This window comes from Physeter macrocephalus, chromosome 21 (assembly GCF_002837175.3).
Source record: "Physeter macrocephalus isolate SW-GA chromosome 21, ASM283717v5, whole genome shotgun sequence".
In the NCBI taxonomy this organism is placed as follows: domain Eukaryota; kingdom Metazoa; phylum Chordata; class Mammalia; order Artiodactyla; family Physeteridae; genus Physeter; species Physeter macrocephalus.
In genome coordinates, this window is record NC_041234.1 from 47474287 (window position 1) to 47492885 (window position 18599).

The window sequence follows — 18599 nt, forward strand, 5'->3', positions numbered from 1 at the left end:
GGCCATGGCTCACGGACCTAGCCACTCCGCGGCATGTGGGATCTTCCCGGACCGGGGCACGAACCCGTGTCCCCTGCATTGGCAGGCAGACTCGCAACCACTGTGCCACCAGGGAAGCCCAACAGTGCCATTTTTATCACTCATATCTCAGCTCAAATGCCATCACTTTTGAAACGCCTTCCCAGACCACTCTATTTAAAATTCCATCCCTACCCCTCCATCACCATCCCCCATTACTCTCTATCATATCACCATGTTTATTTCCTTCAGAGAAATGAGTATACTCTGTAATTTCCTTGCTTGCTTTTTTCTGTCTTTCTCTGCTCAAGTATAAGCCCCATGAAGGCATGAATCTTGTCTTCTTATTCATAGCTAAATCCCTAGTTCCCAGCACCGCACCTTGCATAAAGTAGGAACTTGGTCAATCTTTGTTATGTGGATAGAAGACCCTCTCTCACAGGTTGGGTTTTGTGTTATGTTAACACCGTTCTGGGGCTCGAAGATCCTTGCTCTGAGATATTCTGCCATTCTTCACCACCCAAAATCAGGTATTTGGATGTCCAGTGCTGCTAATTTTTCAATTTTTATTATGTGTCAAAAAGTGATCTATTTTCTGACACTGCTTTCAATGATGATAGGTTTTCTAAAATGTAAATGCAAGAACTCAAACATTCATGGAAACGAATGTTATTGCAATTAAAATTTTGTGTGCTATATTTAAGAACAAATGATGACCATAACAGATGGTTGTTTGCAAAGGTATATGTGAGTGCTTGCTTACTTGGGCTTTATCCAGTGATTTGCCATAACTTAATTACTTAACTGATGGAATCAGAAATAGAAACACCTGAGACATTATAGTAGCACCTGCTTGTCAAACCACTATGGAAATGATCTTTATGGAATTTTCTTCCCCAGGGTCTAGTGAAGCTACATCTCCTTGCCTTGGCCTGTCCTTACTACAGTGCTCACTAGTCCTGTTTCTTTCAGTTTCTCCTCCTCTTAATTTTAATGATTCTTGAAGATAATTTCATTATATCTTTAAATATGTTTAAATATGTTATATGTGGGTGCTACTAGCATCAAGCCACATTTCTCTTTTCATAAATTCTCCAAAAGTACATCTTTTTATCAAAACATTTCAGTTTGCAATGACCGTGTGTTATAGTTTGCCACTACTTTATTTTCTATATTCGACAGTATGACCTAATGTATTTTGGGCAGACATTTTGATCAGTTTTTTACTGACAGTAAGATGCATATATTTCCATTAGTCATAGACTTCCTGCTCCTTTTACCTCTGTGTTCTTTATCCCTATCTTTTCATTTTGCTTCTTCCCAATACATTTTTTTCTATTTATCTTAAAAATATTTTTCTTGAGTGATGTGGCATAAATTGCCTTGGACAAAATGATTTCTATCAATAAATGACTTCTTGAATTTACTGCAATTTTAACTGAATTATTCAATGCCAGAATGGCTGCTTGTTTCCTCCCAAAGACAAAAAGCTGTTCATGTACACACCTGCTAATCTGAGCCTTGAATTCTAATCCTATGAAAGCCACAAAGCAGTATTCAGCAAAATTTGTGGTTTTCTTGTAAATTCCAGAATACTGGCTGCTGATGAGGTAATGATTTATTAGGCAACTTAGCCACATGTTGTATATGTTATAATTGTGGCTGTTAGCTCCAAGTATGAGAAATCCTAGAAGCTGAAAAAAATAACCCAATTATGCAAAAACCTCAAAATATTAAAGTTTCATAAAAATTATTTGCATAGCTGCCATTTAAGATTGCCTTTGAAAATCAAAAAGAAAGGAAGGAAGGAAGAAATGAATTTAGGGAAAGGTAATACTTGTGTAATATCATAAGTGAATTTTAACCACTAAAAATATTAAAAGTATGACAACTGATAGTGTATCTTTTGTGTATCCCATGGAAATTTTGCTTAAAATACTGAGTAGGACAGTATTGATATGGAATAAGCTTGCAGAAATGATCAGGTGGCTAACTGGGTATTTGTTTCTTAAATGCCAGCCTTTGGTGAAATATTCTGAGGCCTTGAATACGTACATGTGTAGAGCAGCTTTACTCAAACTGGGGTCCTGAACCCCAGTGTAACATAAGATATGAATAATTTGCTTGAGAGGAATAGATGATCTCATAGTCAAAGAAGTTTGGCGAACACCACATTAACATATTAAAAACAGTAAAAATAACTGTTGTTTACCTTTATTTTAACCATTGTTTTCAAACTTCCTTGATGAGGAATTCTTTTATTATAGGTCAACTATTAGTATCTTATGAGACACTAGTTTTTCTCAGAGCACAGTTTGGAAAATTCTGTTTTAGAATACCCTCCAAATTTTACTGGCTAGATAAGCCATTCTCTTAGTGCTCTAATTGGATACCTGCCATCTTTTCTTTAGCAAGTTTGATAATATGTCTGATGTACCTCATCAGCAAACTGGAAAAATAAAGTCTGGATAACAGTCTAAAGGTAAGTGTGCACAGTTGAATCAAAGACTACAATCAGATTTATGGCCCACTCCAGTTCTCCATTCCTTATTTCAAGTCAGTCCATGGTGCTACAACACAACCCTGTGTCACTGCCACAAAACCTATCTTCTTGTTTTTGTCCCAGATCCTTTTGTTTTCATTGTTCCATGGGATGATGACTTTTCACTGTGTTAAAGACTAGCTGAACTACCTGGCACTGCTTAAGAGACTCACAAACCAGAATCAAATGAAGACTCATAGAAAATGATTTAAAAAAATTGAGTTATAATAATTTTTTATAATTGTAACACAGCTTTTTTAAAGACCATGTTTCTCTTTCTATTCCACAAGGCACATACGAATAAATCCCTGTTTCTACTCACTCTATGACATGCTACAGAGAGTTGTCTATGTGACAAGTAGCTCAATTGAAAGTCAATTGCTACAATTCAAAGTGCCTGCCCTTGTGATTTATGAATAGTCATGGAGATACCCACTCACCAGGAAATGCAGATTTTTGAAAACAAAGGGGTCATCAAAGGGAATTGTTGTGTCTATGGCATTAATTGTCCCTTTTACCTTACCCTGTTGAAATGTGCTTTGGTAGAACCCAGTGCTGTGTGAATTCCATATGTTGTTCTTCGAATTAAGCTTTCAAGGGAACCTGAGAACTCAGGAACAGATCCCAATAGGATATTACTATTTCATGTTTAAGCTGACCTTTTTATTTTAGAGCTTAACAATGGTGATACATTCAGACATTAAACAGATGTTGGATTCCTTTGGGGCTCCTCTTTGAAATCACTGTTTGCTTTCTCTGCTGTAGTATCTCAACGCTGTGAGGAGGATAGCCTTTGATAGCCACATATCTCCTCATGTTGAACTTCAGAGTCTACTTTATGGTAAAAGATAGGGTTTCCCTTTCAGTAAACCTCTTAGTGGAACTCTGTTTTATCTACTCTAGTAGAGGATGCTCTCTTGCACTTTGGGTGATCAAACATTCCTTACACATCAGTTGCCCTTGAAAGAGCATACTACTTTTCCAATCAACTACCAAATGATCTTCACATCATACATCTCTTTCATTTTCCCTCAAAACTGCCTGTCTCTCATGTTTGGCCATTAAGTGATTATTCTTTTTAGACTTTCAGATTCTCAAAATTCTCATTTGCTTTTAGTGTTTGCCAGTCCAGATTTGTTCATTTCAAAATGGCATTTTCTTCATCTAATTTCTTTAGTCTCCACAATAAAAAAAAATCCTATATTGTAAATATTTAGAAACCCCCTCCTATCCATATTATGACAGATACAGAAAATGTAAATTTATGAATCCAACTAATCAGCATTTTTTATTGAAGTATAGTTGATGTACAATATTATAAAAGTTACAGGTGTGCAATATAGTGACTCACAATTTTTAAAGGTTATACTCCATTTATAGTTAGTATAAAATATTGGCTATATTCCATGTGTTGTACATCAACATTTTAAATGAGATGCATCCTCGCCTATACTTTAAGTCAGACTATATCAATTTTGTTAAATTGTTGAATTTCTATCCAGCTGTTTTCAATAGTATGGGTACAAACAGACAGAAAGTTACTTTTCGTTTATAGAGATTAGGTCCAAATGGCTTCAAAGCTACTCACCAGGCCACTTCAGACATGTTCATTTCCTTTTGCTTCTATTCATCATCTGTCCACCCCTCTTAGTGAAATGGATCTATTTATCCCCTTCATCTTTTAAATCTACATCCACTGTTGAACCTTTCCAAAAACTATAACTTGGGCTTGGAACTTACTACCCTAAATACCCCAGCCTCTTCCATTCATTCATCCAGGAAGATCTTGAAATCCTATATGCTTATTTTATGACATGGCATTACCTAACTAATTGAGACAAAGATCATGCACCCTTTGCCTAAAAGTACTAGGCTACTTGGCTTTAACTTGTCACATCACAATATGTATTTATTCCTTTGCCTAGTCAGAAGAATAGTATGTATTTCCTTTTGAAGATATTCTGTTCAATACTCAGTTGCCTATATGCTCTTCATGACCATCTATGTAAATTTTCCCTTTACTTTTTAGAGAGTATCCCACGAATGTTTGCTACTGACAAAGAACTGTATGAGGGGAAGCCACCTCTGGCATCAAGAAGAGTTCATCAGTCAGATGATGAATTAGTTGAAGAATGGCATTATTAGCTAGGGTTGGGGAGCAACATGTGATCTAACTGGTTATGAGCCTAAAACTAGTATTTCAGTGTTAGAATGTGCCAACCCTCTATATCAATGTTTCCCAAACTCTGCTGCAGTATGTTAACAAGTATTATAAAAAAACAAGGGAGATATGATAACATTTAATCTGCTGTGTTTACTAATCTATCCCTTGCCTAAAATTTTTCAGTAGCTACTCTCTGCAGTTGGAATGATTTTCAACCTCCCTAGCGTCAACTCTAGGTTCCCATCTGCCTCTAGAATCTCATGGGGTGCTATGCTCCTCTGAATTTAACTGTGCTCCAGTCACACTGGCCTTTTCTCTCTTTTCCTTAAACTCGCCAAGCTTGTTCCTAATTCAGGCTTTGCACATGATCTTCTTCCTGCCTGGAAAACTCTTTACCAAGCTTATTCATGACTGACGGGAGAGATCACTCCTCTTATAGGTCTTGGCTCACACAATACCTCCTCAGAACAAACCTATTCATTTCTGCTAATTTCCCTCATAGAAATTATCATGTTTAATTAATTTCCTTGTTTATTTTCTGTCAGTCTTCCCCTACTAGACTGGAAGCAGGGTTCCTGCTTATCTTGTTTACCTTAGTGTGCCCAGAACATAGAACAGTGCCTGGCATATGGTGGAACCCAATAAATATTTGTTAAATAAATGAATGAATGAACAAAACGAGTGAAACGTTGTCAAAAAGAATGTAGAAAATAACCTAAGATGTCCAAAAATAGGAAAAACGATAACATGGATTGTTTTATTAAATTCAATATAGTATTTTTCAGTTATTATAGATAGCAGGAATACTATGCCAAAACAGATATTTTTGTTAGCATAAGTGAGAAAGATATGTATGCTATGGTGAAATGTATATGTATATATACATATATATATATATATATATATATATATGCACAATAAAAAGAAGCATGGTGGGCTATGGTGGGCTCAGCTATTTTTTCGAAAGATATGTATGCTATGGTGAAATGTATATGTATATATACATATATATATATATATATGCACAATAAAAGGAATTTTCTACGGGCATGGTGGGCTCAGCTATTTTTTCCTGAATTTTAACATGTTTGTATTATTTTCCAAATAAAAACAAATAGTGTATCTTAGGAGTCTAGTTGACTACAAGGAATGTCAATGGATTAGCCTTATTACTGTGGATAATAGTTCTAAAAAGCAGCAATAGGAATTTCAAAAATCCTTGTTAGAGTGCCAATATTTGTGCTCCAAATTTTGTCTTGAGGAATATGGAGTATTTGCAGAGGTTTAGGAGAGCTGGAATACAGTATTAGTGGAGAAACACTAAGGAAACTCGTTTTCTTTCTCAGGTAGAATAATTCTACTTTATTGTCTCCATTGGAAGCTGAATAAGAATTAAAGAATCTAAATTACAGTAAATTATAGAATTATAGAAATCAACTTTTGGAAATGAGAGTTTTAAAAGCAATGAATTTGTGACAAAAAGAGCTGTAGCATCTCTTACCCATGAGAGCTCTTAGTAGCAAGAGACCTAGATGATTGCTTTTTAGTCTAGACTGTGCTGAGTGTAGTCCCACCTAAAGCCAATGAAAAGAATAGGTTTTCCACAAGATTCTTTCAGTCTTGTTATTCTGCTTCTCTGACTATGAGAAGAAGAAAAAAATTTTTACCATCCCTATATAGATCGAATTAATTTCTTTGAACAGCTTGTTTACTAAGCATCTATCTTGTTCAAGGATAGAGATTGTAAGGTGAGAGATACAAAGATACATATAATGAGAAAAGTGTCTTAAAGGAGCTTATGGATTAGTAAAATACATTTGATAAATATAAATGAACAAAAGGAATATAATTTCCTCTAAAAATTTAAGATAAAATCTCTTCACATCATCCTGGCAATCCTTCAACAGTCCAAATTCACTAATTTAACTCTTTCACAGACACTTGAATTTTAAATAGGTTGTCTTCATTCTCTTCTATTTGACCATTTCCCTCTTGAGAGATATTCACTATACCTTTTATTTTATTATATAAAATATTTCTCAGTCAGTGCAGTAGAGTGGAAAGAACACTAGATTTGGAGTTAATGGATCATTATTTTTCCATCCTGACTTTGCTGTGTATTAGCTGGGAAGTCAGTTGCCTTATCTCTAAAATGGGGATGATGAGACTTGCCTTGCTTACCTCAGATAAATACTTTGTAAGCCAAAAAGTATCATATATATGGAATGAGATTATGAAGACTTCATTAAAATGAAGCAGAGTATAAATGAGATAATACTGTTAAAAATGAGGGGGGAGAATAAAATAAAATGAGAAAGAAATGTAATTTATAGTGAATTTTTAACCTAGCCTTTTATGGTTCTTAGGCACCAAGAACAGAACTCTGGTCCAGTTTTGGCCCAGTCGAGATGGAAAATTTGAAGAGAGGATGAGAAAACCTCAAATATTCTCATGTCTTTGAAAGATAGACTCTGAAAAAACTTATTGATTAGTATCACTATTTTCTGACTTCTGAAAAATTCAAATGGACTTTTGATTAGCCTCTTTTATATAAGTGCCAGGAAATAAAGGAGCTTTCCTAAGGCTGCTGTTGTGTTGATCTTCTAATAGAAATCAAGGTGTTTGAGTTTCTGGTGCAGAGTTATGCTCTGGCAGAACCACCCAGTACTCTTTAAGTGTTGTGTGCCTATCCCTTATACCTCAGCTTTGAGGTACATTGGAAAAAATATATCAGCCTACCTAACTGTCACAAGCCCAGACCTCCTAGACATAGCAGAACAAATTCTGTAATGTGGGGCCCCATCTCTCAAAGGTTTTAGGCTGGATCTCTGCAAACTTTGGCCACCACTTGCATATATTTTCCCTTTGCAGACATTTACTTAGAACACTCCACATCTGCTTTTGTCTCCCAAGTCCCACAAGCACAATTCATACAATCCTATATAAAAATGGCATGAAATGAGGATGACGAAACCTGCTGTAATGATGACCAGTGAGTTCTTTCCCACTGCCACCTGACATAATTGGCATCAGCTACAGCCTAGTTCCACTCATTGTTTCCCAGGAGTGACCTCAGCACAAGTACATTTCTCCTCTTCAGGCCTAAATTTGATTCTCATGGAATGTGTAATTAAAGTCTTGATGAGTTGAGAAGAAGGAAATGAGGGAAAGGAAAATAACTAATTATCACCAGTTGGTAACCTCATAAACTTGGCTTTTCATGGGTCTCATAAAATAGCATGCAGAGCCTATTCAGCTATAGTTATTCTTCCAGAAACTCCAGACATACTCAAGCATGTTCATGTATTAGAGTAGCTCTAGTTCAAATACAGTTGAATAGGAAAATACATTTTCAGTTTACACCTTTAATTTGAAACAGAGACTTTGCTTATATGACCATTTAATTGTGGATAACCTTTCACATCTAGTTTTGTTACTGTTGGTTTTAGTGATGGTCTTTTTAACACAGAGATCTGTCATTTTTGTATACATTTTTCATACATTTGGCTAATTGGAAAACCAGTGAAATTGGTCTCTGCTCATTTGTGGATTTTCAGGATACGTATTCTTCACTTTTCTCTTTGACATGCTTTTGTCTCCTGGTGCCTAATTATAGCATCAACCTTACCTGTACAAGGCTTTATCTGTCAAATACTTGACACACTAATGAGAAAGAACAATTAGCAACCTTAGGTGTCGTATCCGTGTTAGTCTTCTTTTGCCAGAGTTAATTGGATAGCCTTTGGCCTTGATATTATATTATTTAGTTTGAGAAGTTATAAAACTCTTTCCTTGGTCTGGAGTAATATTAGCCAGCTTCCAACATGGCCCTTATTTAGCCTATTTCCTGGTATTTTAATGCATTTGTTTTTGTTCCTTCCCACAATGAATAGGGCTGATCTGTGAGAACATTGTAGAAATGATGGAGTGTGACTTTCAAGGTGAGGTCATAAAAAACATTGAGACTTCCACGTTGCTCCCTTTTGGACTGGAGGAAACCAGTGCCATGGCATGAGGGTATTCAAGCATTCCATGGAGAGCCTACAGTTGAGGTTTCCTATGAACAGCCAGCAAATAGCTGAGGCTTTCTGCCAATAGCCATGTGAGTACACCGTCTTAGAAGAATCCTCCAGCCCCAGTTAAGTCTTCAGATGACTGCAGCCCCAGCTGACATCTTGATTGTAACCTTAAAGGGACCCCAAGGCCAGAACTACTTAGCTAAGCTGCTCCTGAATTTTGGAACCCAGAAACTGTATGTGATAATAAATGTTTGTTGTTTTAGGACACAAGTTTTGAAGTCATTGGTTGAGCAGCAATAGATAACTAATACAGGAGTCAAGGTTTGTGAAATTCAAACATGGTCTGCTTTATTAATAGCTAGGCTCAATGAAGAGGTTTTCAAATAAACAGTTTTTAAATGAGCAGCTTTTCTTGAAAACAGAGGGCTAAAGGGAAATATAATTCATGAAAGTTCCATTTTTTCTTAATGTTATTGTTTGTGTTAATTCCATCAGTCACCAGAAAGAAAAATTAAAAAGTTGAGAAGGGACTGCCATGTTAGAAAACAACAAAAATGTGATTCCCCTGCCCCCACTTGACTTGTTAGTGTTGAGAACAGGAATATAGGGTTGTCCCCATTTTACTAAATATATGACTCTCAAGAATATTTGGGAGATTCTGGGCATCCGGGAGGTCCTCAGAAACATTTGTCTAATTAATTCCTTGAATGTACTGAAAGGAAATCTTGATCTCTTCAGATTCCAGGCAAAAAGAGTGCTTTGGAACCCATTGATACCAGCCCCAAATGTTATTGCTCCCTCACTCTTACCTATAATCTTCACTGCAAAATTGAAGGAAGAATGCAGAAAGTTTTGAGTATATGAGAGTGGCAGAGACTAAAGTAGCTTGTTCAGGTGCTGATGAAAGTAAGAGGACTGGGTACCTCTGAATTTTGATTGATATGAGAATCAACCTTCCATTCCTAAGTCATGTGTATGGAATTTGGAAGAATGAAGTGGAACTCAGGATTGTGATAAGAGTTATTGGTGCTTATTGCAACATCCAAGACAGGAGTGACACAAATACATTCCTTTTTTTTTTTTGCCTTTAACACATCATAGTCTTTATTAGTATCATCTGTTCTTAGCATCTTATGACACTTATGGAAAAAAACAAACATAATGCCATCCACATCTAACAATGCGGTCTGCTCATTTGGCAACTACAGTATTACCCTTGTTAGATAAGGCCAAACCAGTTTCCTCAGCTCATTCTTTTGCTTTCTAGCCACTAAAATCTAGATAGGAAGCTTGTTTTCTTCTGAACGGTTTTAAGTCCATGAGGTGCTTGCATGTGTTTGCTCACCATGAACATTTGTAAGTAGAGCTCCATCTCCATCCTTATAGAGTGAGCTGTTCTAGATTCTTCTTTGAGCACAAAAGTCCTCAGCTGCATATGTGAGTTCTTTCTCTTTTTAGTACACAAGTACATTTCTAGCACCAATGAGAAAGGTTCTTAAAGACATCTGCCCCTCAGTGACTTATGCCAGACATACCAGACAGTTGGACAAGCATGATTTACAAAATATTGGGGGAACTGATGAATGAATGCATACTATTTAATTTTTTTAAATTAACATACAGTAAAATTTTCTTGTAGGGAAGGGTTGGACCATTCAATGAGTTTTAATACATGTATAGATTACTTTACCTGTCACCATAATCAAGATACAGAACAGTTCCATTCTCTCAAAAAAACTCTTTTGTACTACTTATTTGTAGTCATAACTCATCTGTCTCCACTTATCCCTAGCAATCACTGATCTGTTCTGTCACTCTAGTTTTGTCTTTTCGAGACTATTATATAAATATATGTAAATGCATAAATACAGCATGTAGCCTTCCGAGACTGGCTTCTTTCATTCAGTATAATGCCTTTGGGATTCATCTAATTTTTTGCTTATATCAATAGCTCATTCCATTTTTGCTGAATAGTATTCTTTGGTATGGATATACCACAGTTTGTTTATCTACACACACCAAAGGATGTTTGTTTGTTTCTGGGTTTTGGTGATTATGAATAGAGCTACTATAAACATTCATGTACAAGTTTTTGTGTGAACATAAGTTTTCATTTCTCTGGGATAAATACCTAAGAGTATGATTGCTGGGTTATATGGTAAGTGTATGTTTTGCTTTGTAACAAACTGCCAAACTGTTTTCCACCAGCAATGTATGAGAGTACCACTTTGTCCACATCTTTGCCATCACTTGGTACTGTCACTACTTTTTCTAATTTTAGCCATTTTAATAGGTGTATGGTTGAATATTCATAGTAATTTTAATTTTCCTAATGGCTAATGATGTTGAATATCTTTTCATATGCTCAACTGCCTACTTTATATTTTGCAAAGGACATTTAATAAATTAAGCATAAGAGGATATGTTAACACCAATAAAAGTAAATAATTGTAGCTCACCACATTGTCTTGATTATTTTCATTTTACCTCAGGCCTGTTGAAATTTGATTGTGATCACACATTGGTCTACTGACAAGCCTTTGGGAGCCCTACAGTCCAGCGTTGTTCTTTTGGCATTATTGTAAGCATGCATGAATCAGTGTAGTCAATTCCCCTTACTAAAAGGTCCTACTAGATAAACCTTCATTAACTCTACACCATTTAAAGGGTCACATGTAAACTTTCTCGCACGACAGTTGAGATACTTCATAATTTTTCTTCCCGTTACCTTTTATTTATTTAGGCAGCATCAGGTCTTAGTTGCAGCATGCAGGATCTTCGTTGCAACATATGGAATCTTTCGTTGTGGCACACGGTCTCTTCACTGTGGCACATAGGCTTCTCTAGTTGCGACATGAAGGCTTCTCTCTGGTTGTGGTATGCAGGCTCCAGAGCACACGGGCTCAGTAGTTGCGGTGCACAGGCTCTCTAGTCGTGGTGCGTGGGCTCCAGAGCATGTGGGTTCAGTAGTTGTGGTGCGAGGGCTTAGTTGCCCCGCACCCCCATCTCCGGCATGGGGGATCTTAGTTCCCCTACCAGGGATCGAACACACATCCCCTGCGTTAGAAGGTGGATTCTTAACCCCTGGACCACCAGGGAAGTCCCCCCACTGCCTTTTTTAGCTTTATATTCTACAATTTCCCCCACTACTTTGCTTCCAGCAACCAGGTTGCTTCCAGCAACCTCACTTACTTTACTGACCCCCACGGAATCCCAGTTTCATCCCTCATCTAGAATGTCTATCAAGCCTATTCAAGTTCTATTTATTCTTCAAGCTGTTAATGTTTCACAGTGTATTCTGAGGAACACCTTCATTGGAATCATCTGAAATTATTAAATATGCAGACCTCTGGGCCCTGCTCTGGACTTACTAAATTAGACTTTCTGGGGATGGGAAATCTGCATTTTAAACAAATGTTCCATATATGATCTTTAGTACAGCTGAGTATGATTTAGAATCTAGATGCTCAAATGTTACCTTGGTGAAGCTATCATATGTGACTCCAAGTCCACAGTGATTTCACTTTCTTCCAAAGGACTGTTGAACTCACTTCCTATTTCAATTTGTCAGTGGCACTCATTTTGGCATTTCCTCTATTATGTTATATTGCGATTTAAATATTAAGTATGATTTAGTTTATAATCCACTGAAGGATAGGGATTCTTTTCATACTCTCTTTAACACGTAACATAATATAGCATGATATAATGCACAGTCTTAATATATATGTTTATTGAATTGAGCTAAAGAAAGTAAGTCAAAAGGAGAAAGTGACAGTGCAAGAGAAAAAGTGTAAGCATGTGCACACATGTTCATGCGTGCACACACACATATTTCCTGTTTGTATACTGAATTCCTATGTATGCTTTTTCCTCTTCCAGCACTCATTCTTTGAATTTGTCTTTTTTTTCTACCCTCCTGACCCTTTAGGAAAATAAAAGTTGCATGCACATACAGAGTAGCTAGAAAAGATCATTTTATGTATAGTAAATGAAACTAGTACATCCTTCTGGGAGAGGGGCCCACACACTTTCTTTTGCATCTAGGTACTTTAAATGTGTCAGGAACTTGGTGAAATATGAAAATACACTAACCTTCACTTATAGACATCTAAATATGAACATATTTTTATCCTTTCTTATACTGAAGTTCTGAGATTCAAGGAGAACAACAATTGTTTCTGTCATTTTTTCAAAGGCATAGTTACTTTGTGAACAATGATGATGTAAAGCTTTGGGAATCTTGCCTTTGATTTGAGACATTTTCTTCTCGCACTGCTAAATTGATTTAAGCCTTTGAATATCCTATTGACACTTTAAAATATCTTAAGTATTTGTGATATGAAAGGGTAGCTGTGTCTCACTGCTTTTGTAGTGCATTTACTAGCCAAGCGTGATTGTCCTGAAACATACCATGTTTGTTCCACTTGCTTCCCCAGTGTTTTACTCATACCACCAAAATTTTGTATGCTATCCTCCCTTCCTACCCAAATCTTTCCCATTATTCAAGTCCCACAGCAATTTCCACCTCCTCCATGAAACGTACTATTACCTCTCAAGCCCATGAAGATTTCTCCCTCCTGTGAACTCCTAGTACTTCCTGTCTTTAGCTCCCATTTGACACCTAATATATAAATTTTCTGATAGTATTGTTTAACTCTTTCACTGTTTAGTTTTCCATAGGTGAGTGTCTTAATTTGCAAGCTAGCCAAAGGTCCTTGATGTTAGGGATCTTTTTTAAAAAAAATACTTTTCTAGCGCTAAAGAAATGAATGCATGAAGAATTAGGTAGTTGTAATTGTACAGGTAGTTGTAGCAATACACTGACCTTTGTAAAGATACCTGTTGGTAAGAACTGGTAGAGAATGCTGCAATGCCAGTTTCTTAAAGAGATAACCTGTGCAAAGACAAATTTATATAGGCAGATCTACTGGGACATGACACACAACTTTAAATCGTGTGTATTTTTCATTCCTTGCTTGTAAATATGTTCACAATTTGCAGTGGATGATGATTAATGATGTGAGGGTGTGATTGAGGCCATATCTATATTTGATCTGCATACTGATCCATGACAGGCATGGCCAAACTGCTCATTTTTGCCATCTTTCTAATCAGTATTAATTGTTGCGGCTGAATCCATCATGTGATGAGTCCCATTGGTTGTTAAGACAATTCTAGAAAACAGATGGCTGGTGCTTTGGTCTGTTGGTTCCACACACATGGATGTGGCCTTATGTTCTGAAGAACAAGACAGTAGTGCACAACACTGCTGTGGCTTGTTAGTAGAGTTGATCTGCTTCAAAGGGTACCTCCAAAGGAGTAAGAAAGGCTTGAATCCCTGTCATCTTTTGAAATTCTCTTTGCTTCAGAGGCTGCTTATCCAACCCAGAAACCTAAGAGTCACCCATAGCTCTTCCCTTTCTCTGACTAATTTATTCCAATCAGAAGCAGGTCCTATGCAGTCTAGCCCTATGACATCTCTGGAGTCAATGCTCTATGCCCATCCTTACTGCTACTGGCTTAGCTTATTTCAGTTTCCTATTTCATCAAGATTAACTTTTTCCCTGCCTACAGTCTCATCTGCCTTTCTAATACATCTTTCATATTGTCATTGTGGGGGTATCATGTTATTCCTGCATAAAATACTTCCATGACTCTCATTGCTTAAATGATAAAATCTTTAGCTGGCCCCCACTGGTCCCTCAGCCAGCCACCATGAGACCAAGTTCTACCCATCAGCATGCCAGCAGCCACTGCACTGAAGCAGGACCTAGCAGCAAACTGGACCAGAGACCAGCCCCACCTAAAAGCATACCCACAGTAGTTGACCCCACCACAACAGAAGGGCCCTCACTGTCCACGTGGGGGCACCTCTAGAGCATATATCTCTGGTGACCAGAGAGCAGTGTGTTGCTGGGCCCCATAAGATATCTCCTACATAAGGCCAATTCTCCAGGATTATAAAATGTAACCTGCCTACCTAATATATAGAAATAAATACAGAGAATTAGGTAAAATGAGGAGACAGAAGAATATATTCCAAACGAAGGAACAAAACAAAACCTCTGAAAAAGAAATAAATAGATTGGGTATAAGCCATCTACCCAGTAAAGAGTTTAAGGTAACCAACAAGGACCTACTGTATAGCACAGAGAACTCTGCTCAATATTATATAACAACCTAAATGGGAAAAGAATTTGAAAAAGAATAGATACATGTATATGTATAACTGAATCACTTTGCTGTACACCTGAAACTAACACAACATTGTAAACCAACTGTACTCCAATAAAAAATTTTTAAAAAATGAGTTTAAGGTAATGATCATAAACATGCACACTGAACTCAGGAGACGAATGGATGGGCACAGTGAGAATTTTAAAAAAGAGTTAGAAAATGTAAAGGAGAACCAAACAGAGTTGAAGAATATAATAACTGAATGGGGAAAAAGCCTCTTCAATAAATGGGATTGGGTAAACTGGACAGCTACATTGCAAAAGACTGGACTACTTTCTCATATCATATACAAAAATAAACTCAAAATGGATGAGACTTAAATGTAATACCCGAAACGATAGAACTCCTAGAAGAAAACATAGGCAGCATGCTCTTTGACATTAGCCTTAGAAATATTTTTTTGGCTATTTCTCCTCAGGCATGGGAAGCAAAAGCAAAAATAAACAAATGGGACTGTATCAAACTAAAAGGCTTTTATACAGTGAAGGAAACTATCAACAAAACAAAAAGGCAGCCTATCGAGTAGGAGAAGTTATTTCCAAGTGGTATATCTGATAAGGTGTTAATATTCAAAATATACAGGGAAATCATACAACTCAACATCAACAAACAAACAAACAACCCAACTAAAAATGGGCAGAAGACCTGAATAGACATTTTTCCAAAGAAGACATACAGATGGCTAACAGGCACATGAAAAGATGCTCCACATTGCTAATTATTAGAGGAATGAAAATCAAAACCACAAGGAGGTACCACCTCACACATGTCAGAATGGCTATCATCAAAAAGACAACAAATAACAGAAAAGAGAACCCACGTTCACTGTTGGTGGGGATGTAAATTGATGTGGTCATTATGGAAAACAGTATGGCAGTTCCTCACAAAATTATAAATAGAACTGCCACGTGATCCAGTGAGTCCACTTTCAGGTATATATACAAAGAAAACAAAAACATTAATTCGGAAAGATGTATTTACTCCAATGTTCATTGCAACATTATTTTCCATACCCCAGATATGGAAGCAACCTATGTGTCCATCGATAGACAAATGGATAAAGAAGATGTGGTATATATATACAATGGAATATTACTCAGCCTTAAAAAATGAAATCTTGTCATTTGCAACAACATGGATGGATCTAGGGGATAATATGCTAAGTATAACAGACAAATACTGCCTGATCTCACTTATATGCGGACTCTAAAAAGCAAAACAAACAAGCAAAACAAAATGAAAATGGGGTCAAACATAAAGAACAAACAAGTGGTTGCCAGAAGGGAGGGGGAGTGGGAAAAATAGGTGAAAGTGATTAAGAGGTAAAAACCTCCAGCTGTATAATAAATAAGTCATGGGTATGTGATATACAGCATAAGAAGTATGGTCAGTAATATTCTAATAACTTAGTATGGGGACATATGGTTACTAAACTTATCATGGTGTTCATTTTATAATGTATACAAATGGAAAATCATTATGTAGCACACCTGAAACTAATATAATATTGTACATCAACTATATTTCGACTAAAAAAAAAATCTGGTCTCTAGGATGGCACACAAAGCCTTTGGTTATCTGGTCCCCGTCTATGGAAGATTCCATTTGTATTCTCTAGCCACATTGAATTAGAGTTCTCCGGATGAATAATGTGGTTTCATTCCTCCATGCCTTTGCACACACTGCTCTTTATAATTGCAATGCCCTTCCCTACCCTGCCATTTCACCCCGTAAAGGCTCTGAGCAAGTACTATTTCCAAGCTGAAGCTTTTCCTAACCACTACTCTGTCGTCTGTGCACCCACTTCATCCCATACACACTTCCATCTTTTTTTTTTTCCTCTTGGCCATACCTCACAGCAGGTGGGATCTTAGTTCTCCAATCAGGGATTGAACCCATGCTCCTTGTAGTGGAAGCTCAGTGTCTTAACCACTGGACTGCCAGGGAAATCCCCACACTTCCATCTTTGTATCTGTAAAATCTTTATTAATTGTTTATATGTGTGAGTTACCCAATTAGTTTATAAACTTTTGGGGGGTATAAAAGTAAACATTTATTTAGAATGAGAAAAGAAATTACAAAAATTTACAAATTTTCAGAAGCTGACACCAAATCATCACAAAAACTGGAGCTGTTTTGTATATGTATATACACACATAAGGTTATGTATATATATTATATATATATCATTAACAGGTCAACACACTTCTATAATGCTTTCACTATGTATTTTTGACTAACTATTTTTTTTAAATTGTGGTAAGACCACTTAATATGTGATCTACCCTCTTAACAAAATTTTAAGTCTGTAATACAGTATTGTTAACTGTAGGCACAATGATATACAGCAGATTTCTAGAAATTAGTCATCTTGCCTAACAGAAACTTTATACCTGTTTAAAAGCAACCCTAACTTCCCCCTTCCCCCAGAACCCAACAACCACCATTTTATTCCCTGCTTGTATGTGTTTACTATTTTAGATATCTCATATAAGTGGAATTATGCAGTATTTGTCCTTCTGTAATTGGCTTATTTCACTTAGCATAATGTCCTCCAGGTCTATCCATGTTGTCACATATGGCAGAATTTCTTTTTTATGGCAGGGTAATATTCCATTGTGTGTATATACCATATTTTCTTTATCTATTCTTTTGTCGATGGGCATTTAGGTTGTTTCCACATCTTGGCTATAATAATGCTGCAATAAACATGGGTGTGCAGATATCTCTTCAAGATCCTGATTTTAATTCTTTCAGATATCTACCCAGAAGCAGGATTACTGGATCAGATGGTAGTTTCATTTTTAATTTTGGGGGGCACCTCCATACTGTTTTCCATAGCAGCTGCACCATTTTACTTGCCAACCAACAGTGTACAGGGTTCCAAAATCTCTACAACTTCGTCAACACTTATTTCTTGTTTTGTTTTGTTTAATAATAGCCATCCTAACAAGTATGAGGTGACATCTCCTTTGGTTTTGATTTACATTTCCCTGATGATTAGTGATGTCAAGCATCTTTTCATATACCTGTTGATCATTTGTATGTCTTCTTTGAGAAATGTCTATTCAAGTCCATTGCCCATTTAAAATTTGGGTCCTTTGTGGTTTTGCTATTGCACTGTAGGAATTCCTTGTATATTATGAATATTAATTCCTTATAAAATAAATGATTGCAAATACTTTCTCCCATTCCATAGGTTGCTTTTCACTCTATTGTTTCCATTGCTGTGCAGAAGCCATTTAGCTTGATATAGTCCCACTTGTCTATTTTGCTTTTGTTGCTTGTGGTTTTGGTGGTATATCTGTGAAAGCATTGCTTTAGGCCAGTGTCTTGAAGATTTCCCCCTATATTTTCTTCTAGAAAACTTTTACAGTTTCTCCTCTTACATTTAAGTCCTTAATCCATTTTTAGTTGATTTTTGTGTACAGTTGTACGATAAGGATCCAATTTCATCCAGTTTTGCCAGAACCATTTTTATTAACATCTTTATTGGAGTATAATTGCTTTACAATGGTGTGTTAGTTTCTACTTTATAACAAAGTGAATCAGCTATACATATACATATATCCTCATATCTCCTCCCTCTTGCATCTCCCTCCCACCCTCCCTATTC

The 18599-nt window shown here is 36.5% G+C and overlaps 1 protein-coding gene across 6 annotated transcripts in view; it reads left to right on the plus strand.

Annotated features, from left to right (window-relative positions):
- The window catches only part of EDA (ectodysplasin A), a 409888-nt gene that overhangs the window by 185065 nt on the left and 206224 nt on the right, over positions 1–18599 (plus strand). The window lies entirely within an intron of this gene.